This window comes from Helianthus annuus, chromosome 4 (genome assembly GCF_002127325.2).
Source record: "Helianthus annuus cultivar XRQ/B chromosome 4, HanXRQr2.0-SUNRISE, whole genome shotgun sequence".
NCBI lineage: Eukaryota > Viridiplantae > Streptophyta > Magnoliopsida > Asterales > Asteraceae > Helianthus > Helianthus annuus.
The window spans coordinates 48,535,661-48,545,413 of NC_035436.2; the positions used below are offsets into that span (position 1 = coordinate 48,535,661).

The following is a 9,753-nucleotide window of genomic DNA, read 5'->3' on the forward strand; positions in this document are numbered from 1 at the left end:
CTTTTCGAGTTTTTCTTTTCAGTGTCGGAGATGAGGCGAGATATAGTATCTTCAAGCCTCTCTCGTCCACCTTGTTGTTGAGAGAAATTTTGTGACTCATTTCTTGGTTGTTGAAAGTTTGTTCGTTGGTTTTGTTGGTTACTACTATTGCCGGGTTCTCTCCAACCAAGGTTAGGGTGATTTCGCCATCCTTGGTTGTAGGTGCCCGTTGGAGGACCCGGCGGCCTAGGTCTATTATCAATGTAGTTTACCGACTCTTGTTGATCGTCTGTTTCTTTCATACAACTCCAATTTTCATGTAGCCCACCACACCCTTCACAAGTCATAACCGAGACTGTTTTTGTCATTTCCAATTTTTTTTATTTTCAAAGAAAGGGCCTCGATTTGGGCTTGTAAAGAAGTGCTTTCATCAACCTTATGGGCGCCCGGGGCAATAGATTTATTGCCTCGGGGAGTGTGCCACTGAAAATTGGTTTGAGCAATTTCTTCAATTTGATTATATATTTCATGCGGGCGGCGATTACCTAAAAGTCCCCCGGAGCTAGAGTCAAGTGTCTGCCTTGTGTGTGGCAACAACCCATTATAGAAAGTGGATACTTGTTGCCATATCGCAAGGCCGTGATGTGGACACTTTCGCAATAGCTCCTTGAACCTTTCCCAAATTTCATATAAGGATTCCCCGTCCTCTTGTGAATATGTATTAATTTCAGTCATTAATTTAGCCGTTTTAGCGGGAGGGAAATACTTATATAGAAATTTTTGGGCTAGTTCATCCCAGGTGTTTACCGATCCAGCTGGGAGGGCGCTAAGCCAAGCTTTTGCTCGGTCTTTTATTGATAAAGGAAACATTCGAAGGCGGATGGCGTCATTTGATGCTCCATTGATCCGAAAAGTATCACATATTTCTAAGAAATTAGTAATATGTAGATGGGATCCTCGTCCGCAAGCCCATGAAAGGTTGCGGAGTTTTGAAGCATCTGTATCAAATGCGGCCGAAGTTCGAAGTTATTGGCTTCTACATTCGGTGCGTTGATAGCGGCGCCGATATTACCTACGGTGGGTCGTAGATAATCCATGAGGGTACGTTGGTCCGCCATTGGAAGTGGATTCCCCGAAACTTTCTTTTGGTTTTTGGCTTTTTGTCTCTTTCTGAGAAAGCGTTCGGGTTCTTCTAGAGGTTCTTTTATGTCCTTATTAGAACTGGAGCTCATACACTACGTAGGGGTGGCGTCTGGTTCCGAGTCCTGCAATAAAAACAGAAAAGAATGCTGGTCAGAAGGTTCACCACGGCCCCGTGCTCAATGAACACGGCCCGTGGTCGGAGTTACAGTGATTGTTTTCCAAATCCCAGTTACTGGAGAGTTGGACACGGCCCCGTATTGCACCGACACGGCCCCATGCTCAACCTTCTGTAACTTGGAAAACTAAAAACCGTCAGTAACAATGTTGGGCACGGCCCATGTCCGACCAGGCACGGCCCGTGCTGAGCTCTGCAGAAGCTGAAAAACTAAGAAAATCCTAAAAAATAAAAAAGAAAAATAAAAATATGATTAGGCCGTTGATTCCTAACTTTCTTAAAATCCTTGTGTCCCCGACAACGGCGCCAAAAACTTGATGCGTGCAAGTGTGTATATCTTTTAAATGTATATTTTAAGCCCTTTTTACACTTTTAGCCAAGTTTTAAATTTATAAAACACGATATTTACTAACACTAAACACATATATGGGCAAGTGCACCCATCGTGGACGTAGTATAGTGTTGGTAAGATACCGAGGTCGTCCAAGGACACAAGAGCTTTTAGTACCGGTTTATCCTCAACGTCTAATCAAATCAAAAATGTTAGAAAAGATTTTTAAACTAAGAAAATAAAAACTAACTAAATGCTGAAAAATAAAATAAAAATAAAAACAGATAGACAAGATGAATCACTTGGATCCAACTCGTGTATTAGTATAACCTTTGATTATTTTCGCACTTTTGCACTTATTTAAGAGATTATCTTAGTTATTGTAGTAGGCCTCTCTTTTGAAGGTGACGTTACCCTCAACCCAGTAGTTTGAGTCAGCAAGGATACAATCCTAAAGGGTCGGATTATTGAAAGATAATGAATTAAGTTATTAATGCAAATTATGGTAGGCCCCTCTTTTGGAGGTGACGTTACCCTCGACTAAGTAGTCTGAGTCAGCAGGGATACAGTCCTAAATAGCCGGGTTATAGTATTAATAGTAGTTAACTTATGAGGGGGTCAAAGAGTTTGGATCCCCGCCATCCAATACCTATGGGTATTGAAGGAGATCCTACTAAATTTGACCCAGGTCCCTTGCAGGACCTCTAAACGCTGAACAAGGGAAGACCCTTACCAAACCGTTCCCTTAACCCCCGACCAGGTAGCCAACATACCTCCATATAGACCGTGGAGATATGAATGGTGAAAATCTTTTATTTTATATAGACAGTAAAATAATGCCAAGACACCACGGACAAACGATAAGGAAAGATCACCTTCAACATAAGCAACTAGTTATTAAAGTCATTAATACAAAACCAAATAAAAAGTGCAAAAGATTAAAAATAAAAAGTATTATACTAAACACTTGTCTTCACCAAGTGATGTAAGAGACTTAGGCAAACATGGCCTTGATTGTCAAGAACACTTACGATCAATCTTGGATCCCGAGACGACTCACACACTCTATGATGGACAATGGATGATGGTGGTGGATGATGGTGTTGTGATGGTGGTGGGTGGTGGATGAAGTGTGAGAGAGGTGGTGTGCCAAGGGATGAGTTGCAATGAAACCAAGCACTCCTATTTATAGGCTGAACAGAAGGCTGGGCACGGATCAAATCCGGGTTAAAGATCAATAGACACACCACAGCGATCTATTACATTTTCCTTGTGAACGAATTACATGTTCCTTATGCGTTCAGTTGCCCGGATCAAATCCGGGTTAAAGATCAATAGACACACCACAGCGATCTATTTATGCACTGACGAGTGTATGCCTACACTCCGCGCTTAGGTCGTGGCCATTTCGTAAAATGATGTCAGGGATATCCGGGACATGGTCATTAACCCCCCAAAGGCTTTTAAGTAACAAGACTGCTTAAACGAGCCGATCAAATTTATTCAATTACCCACTCAATCGGTGGAGAATTTGATGCCCGATCAAGCGGTATACTATATACCGTAACCCAAGCCCGTATAACGGAAAATAAGTTAAAAGTATTTACCTTTGCAAGTATAAATCCTTAATCGAAATAAATTGCAGATAGCTTTTACTGGTCCCCTAATCTGGAACGAAGGTTTAAATTAACCTATTAGAATCCTAATGGGTCTTTAATTTAGCCGTAGCTTAGACCGGTCAGTTTCAACGGATAGTTACGGTTTAATCGCGTGAAAGGCGAAAACCGAGAATGGAATGTGATTTTGACCCAACAAGTTTTAAGACTTGTTTTATATGGGTTTAATAATCACACTCTGTATTTTGGGGTCAAAACAATATGGTTTGACCCGTTTCGGCTAGTTTATGTAAACTAGTTACATAAGCCGAACCGTGCGCGCAAAAAGGCGCATCGGGTAACTGTAAGAGTCCTACACTGTTTTCCTAAGTCAACATGCTTTAAAGAGGTTGTGGTATCAGTAGGATACCTTCCATAATGCCCGTAACGAGTTTAAGCTCATATTATGCCCCGTAGGGGTATTTCGGTCTTTTTAAAGATTATAAAGGAGGTTTCTGAGTTCTACAGGAAATCTGAGTTTCCCGAACAGTTTATAAAGTCTAAAATACTTTATTTGTTATTTAAAATCAGTAGCAACTGGAATCGGGTCAAAAGACCTTGTAGAACTCAAGTTACGGCCGAAAAGGGTATATTCGGTATTTACCGAACCGTTGCCATAAACGCAGGTTATGAGCAGGTTAAAAATAATTAAAAATCTTTAAAAATCCTAAAATATTATTTTACATCAGTGTATAAAAGTTCACGTGTCCGAAATTCTCGTTTTAAATTAAAAAGGGCGTTACGGTCAACTTTTGAGCATTTAACGGAAAGGTGTAAAAGACTCGGACAAACAATGAACCGGTCACAGAGGGTTATACCATCATGTAACCTGGTCCTAAGAGAGTCCTAAGGCATATCTATATCATACTTTAACGGGTCAGAACTGAAGTTAAAGCAAAAGTCAAACTTTTGCGACTTTCGGCTCCGAACCGGGTCAAAACAGACAATGGTCGGATCAAACAAGCTTAGACTAGTTAATATACTTATCATCATGTTTTATGAGTGTTAAAACAGGTTTCATACTATCTACATTACTGATTATGCACAAAATCGCAAAATAGCATTTCTGTTGACTTTTTCTAAGCACGTTTGACTCGACATTCGGACTAGTTAGAGTGGGAATCAGAGGGTGCCCTTTTAGGGGTTTAAAGCCCACATGACTACCATCATATAACTATATTTGATTCGACAAACCACTGGACCATTTGTGATTTATCGCAAAGTCAATCGTTAATTACGACGGCTTGACTTTTAAGCTAAACTAAGCAAAAACAAAGCCACAAAAGGGTAGACACACTTATAGAAGCTTGGTGCACGACTAAGGATGATAGAAGAGTGCTTTGGAGCTCCAGAAGTGAATTAGAATGCAGGTTTGAGGTGTGTTTCAATTGTGCACAATGTAGTGCCTTTTATAGTGAAAAATTGGGCTCAAGATCATTACAACTCACCCTATAATGGATCATGGATGATCAGCAGGTGGCCCTGGGTGCTAGGGGTCATGTAGAGGGCGCCCATGCTTCAATTAATGCTCACAAGATCGTTCACAAGCTTAATCATTGAATCTGTCCAAAGTTTCTGAATCTGGGACTCGTACGCGGCCCGCATTAGAGATCAGGCCATGTGTACGCGGGCCGCCTGAATCTTGATGTCAGTAAACGAATCAACAGGTGGCTCGCGACCCGCATTGGCTTGCTGGCTTCACCCACACGGCCCGCCTGAGGGTTGATTTCAAAGATTTTCAAATCTTTTGTAATGATTAACCTGACCTTTCGGTTTCAAAGGGGTAACTTTGCGATTTGGCCCTCGATTATTTACAATTAAGGGCCTCGTGACTTTTACCCGCATTGTTAAGTCCCCGGTTAGTTTAATTACTATCCGAAAAGCCTTAACTTTTATTGTTGACGCTTTTAACCCCTCGCATACGAATTTGATCATAACTTTCTCGTTTTAAAACGGAACTTCGCGAAATTCATATAGTATATTCTAGTGAGCGTATTTTACTGTTACAAAGCCTCGGGTTCGTCAAAGGGTCACTCAGAGGTATAAATTAAACATGTTGACACAATTAACCCCGGTAGCTTGTAATCTCTCACTTTCTCCCGCGTTTCGCTCCGTACGATCCATGATTTATTCGTTTGAATGTACTAGCATCATCTAGGGTTACTATAAAGTATATTTACCCTTCGTTGACATTTATAATCCTCGAATTTACATACTTTCAAGGTTTGTCAACTTTAGTCCTTTATTTAATATTTAATGCCACGTGTAAACTCATGACACGTGTTAACACATTATTGGACAAAAATTTCGAGGTGTTACATCCTCACCCCCTTAAAATAAATCTCGACACGAGATTTACTGAAATAAATAAGGGTATTTTTCTTTCATCGTGGCTTCAACCTCCCACGTGAATTCGGGACCTCTACAGGCATCCCATTTGACTTTTACAATCGGTACATGCTTCCTTCGAAGCTTCTTTACCTGTCGATCTTCAATCGACAAAGGTTTTTCCACAAATTTTAAGCTCTCATCTATATGCACATCTGTATGGGGTATTACCAGTGATTCGTCAGCAAAGCACTTTTTCAGATTGCAGATGTGGAACACATTGTGAATTCCATTGAGCTCCTCCGGTAAGTTTAACTTATAGGCAACTGACCCGACACATTCGATAACTTCGAAAGGTCCTATGTATCTCGAGCTTAGTTTGCCTTTCTTACCGAAACGCATCACCCCCTTCCAGGGTGATACTTTAAGTAACACTTTTTCACCTACTTCGAAGTGAAAATCTTTACGCTTTGGATCCGCGTAACTCTTCTGCCTATCTCGGGCAGCTTTGAGATGGTCTCGAATCTGGACAATCTTGTCCGTCGTTTCGAAGACTATCTCTGGTCCTGATAATTGGACATCTCCAACTTCCGCCCAACAAACAGGCGATCTACACTTTCTACCGTATAATGCCTCGAAAGGCGCAGCCTTTATGCTGGTATGGTAGCTATTGTTGTAGGAGAATTCGATTAATGGTAGGTTCTTATCCCAACTCCCACCCAAATCGATAGCACATGCACGTAGCATGTCTTCCAACGTTTGAATAGTATGCTCACTCTGGCCGTCTGTCTGAGGATGGTAAGCCGTACTAAAATTCAAACGTGTGCCCAAAGATTGCTGGAAGCTTTTCCAGAAATGAGACGTGTATCTAGTATCCCGGTCAGAGATAATAGACACAAGTATGCCATGCAAGGCTACAATCTTATCAACGTATAACTGGGCCAACATGTCGGAGCTATAAGTCTCCTTGATGGGTAAGAAATGAGTTGTCTTAGTCAGTCTATCGACTATAACCCATATTGTATCATTTCCTTTTCTCGTCTTAGGTAACTTGGTAATAAAATCCATAGTTACACATTCCCACTTCCATTCGGGAAGTTCAGGCTGTTGTAGCAAGCCTGACGGCTTTTGATGCTCAGCTTTGACTTGCGCACAAGTCAAGCATTTGGATACATAAGCGGATACAGACTTTTTCAAGCCTATCCACCAATAATTTGCCTTTAGATCCTGATACATCTTATCAGCTCCCGGGTGAACATAATATTTGGAACTATGGGCTTCCTGGAGGATAACATCTCGTAATCCTCCATGAATTGGAACCCATATTCGTCCATTTAATCGTAAGATTCCGTCCTTGCTAAGAGTTAACTGTTCCTCAGTTACTCCCAGCTTCTCTTTAGGATAGTTAGCTTCCAACACAGCTTCTTTCTGTGCAGCTAACAACCTTTCAATCAAATTATTCTTGACTTCAATGCTCTTGGCATTGATTCGGATGGGTTTCACCCTTTCCTTTCTACTTAAGGCATCAGCGACTACATTCGCCGTGCCGGGATGATATTTGATTTCACAATCATAGTCATTTAAAGTCTCCATCCAACGGCGTTGCCTCATGTTTAGCTCCTTCTGATTAAACAGATGTTGAAGGCTCTTATGATCAGAATAGATCACAAACTTGATACCATACAGATAATGCCTCCACAGCTTTAGTACGAACACAACGGCACCCAGCTCCAAGTCATGGGTGGTGTAATTCTTCTCATGCACCTTTAACTGTCTCGAAGCATAGGCAATAACCTTGCCTTTCTGCATGAGTACGCATCCCATGCCAGTGTGTGATGCGTCGTAGTAAACTACGAACTCTTCGGTACCTTCAGGTAATGTCAGCACAGGAGCGTTGCTCAACTTTTGCTTCAAAATATCAAAGGACTCTTGCTTCTTAGGGCCCCAAACGAACTTTACTTTCTTCTTGGTCAGGGAAGTTAAGGGCGCAGCAATCCTTGAAAAGTTTTCAATGAATCGCCTGTAATATCCTGCTAACCCCAGGAAACTACGAATTTCTGTAGGCGTCTTTGGCTCTTGCCAATTCATGACAGCTTCAACTTTAGCGGGATCCACTTGGATACCACGCTCGCTGACAACATGTCCAAGAAATTGGACTTCTCGAAGCCAGAATTCGCACTTAGAGAATTTGGCATAGAGTTTCTCGTGATGCAGGAGTTTGAGAATACAACGAAGGTGTTTCTCATGGTCAGCTCGGTTCTTCGAGTAGATAAGAATATCGTCGATGAAAACGATGACGAATTTGCCTAAGTACAGCTTGCAAATGCGATTCATGAGATCCATGAACGCAGCCGGTGCATTAGTGAGCCCAAAAGGCATCACTAGGAACTCATAATGACCATAACGAGTCCTAAATGCGGTTTTATGTACGTCTTCATCTCTGACTCTCAGTTGATGGTAGCCTCACCTCAAGTCAATCTTCGAGAAATAACTTGCCCCTTGTAACTGATCGAACAAATCATCGATCCTCGGCAAGGGATATCTATTCTTTATCGTGACCTTATTAAGCTCGCGATAATCGATGCACAGACGCATCGATCCGTCCTTCTTCTTTACAAACAGGACAGGTGCTCCCCAGGGGGACGAACTAGGTTTGATGAAACCTTTAGCTAGCAGTTCATCCACCTGGGTCCTCAACTCCTTCATTTTGGTTGGTGCTAACCTGTAAGGTGCTCTAGCAATAGGTGCCTCTCTAGGGATGATATCAATCCTGAATTCCACTTGCCTATCTGGTGGCAGACCAGGTAGATCCTCAGGGAAAACTTCTGGATATTCCGAAATGACGGGGATGTCTTCTATCTTCGGTTTAGGTTCATCAAAAATCACCTGTGCCATGTAGATGACACAACCCTTCTTTAGACATTTTGAAGCCTTGAGCATAGTCACTTGCTCAGGCAATCTGTACTGGGTATCTCCCCGAATGGTAAGCGATTCACCAGACGGAGTTTTTATCACCACTTGTTTTCTGTTGAAGACGATTTAGGCCTGGTTGTGAGATAACCAGTCCATACCCAATACTAGGTCAAAACCGGCCAATTTAAAGGGAAGTAGAGATAGAGGAAAAGAGTGGTTCTTAATGGATATCACACATCCATCTAACGCAGTGGAGACGGTTTCTATGGTGCCATCTGCTAGCTCTACCTCGTAAATCACATTTAAGGTTTTGACAGGCATATTCAGCAATTTACAAAATTTATGATCTACGAAAGACTAATCAGCGCCCGAATCAAAAAGTACTCTTGCAAAGATATCATTTACGAGAAAAGTACCTGTGATCACGTTATCATCTAGCACTGCTTCTTTCGCCTCCATCCTGAAGACTCTTGCATTGGTCTTCTTGGCCTCTTCCGGCTTCTTGGCATTTTTAGGGCAGTTGGTTCGAATGTGCCCCTTCTCGTTGCAACTGTAGCAAGTTGCATCCTTTATCTTCTTGCAATCCACGGTCTTGTGGTCCTTGGACTTGCATAACCCGCAAGCATACGACTTCGACTGAGTCTGCGAGTTTGATTCGAGTCTACACTTTCCAAAGTGATGTCTCTTGCAATTCTTGCACTTGGGCTTCTCACCAGATTGTTGCCCATCCTTCCTTGACTCAGACCCTCTCTTGTTGTCACCGTTCCCGCGGTGTTTCTTGTTTGACCTTCGTGAAGTATCATCTTCACGCTTTCTCTTCTCAGCCTCTTGTTCCTCAGCGATCTTTGTCGGACCGCGTCCAGAGTGAGGGACAAAGATATGTCAGCTACAGATCTAAAGGTCGCTGGCCGAGAGGCCTTTACGCTTGCCTTTATCTCGGGGGCTAACCCACCGATAAAACGAGCTATTCTCTTTGGCTCTGGGGTTACCAGATACGGAACCAACCGGGACATTGTGTTGAAGCTCGTGAGGTAAGCTTGACAGTCAAGGTTCGTCATAACCAACGATAGAAAGTCGGTCTCGATCTTTTCAACCTCATGTTGAGGGCAGTAATTCTCCTTGATGAGAGAAATGAATTCCTCCCATGTCATGCTGTATAGAACAGCCTTTCCCGAGGCCTGAACCAAAGACCTCCACCAAGCCAGGGCCTCGCCCTTGAATGATTGTGA

At 42.3% G+C, this 9,753-nt stretch overlaps 1 non-coding gene across 1 annotated transcript; it reads left to right on the top strand.

The window, feature by feature from the left end:
* The first annotated feature begins 613 nt into the window (after positions 1–613).
* On the top strand, positions 614–720 carry LOC118491973. Its single transcript, XR_004892417.1, has one exon. It is a non-coding gene; the product is annotated as a small nucleolar RNA R71 (small nucleolar RNA).
* Positions 721–9,753: the final 9,033 nt, after the last annotated feature.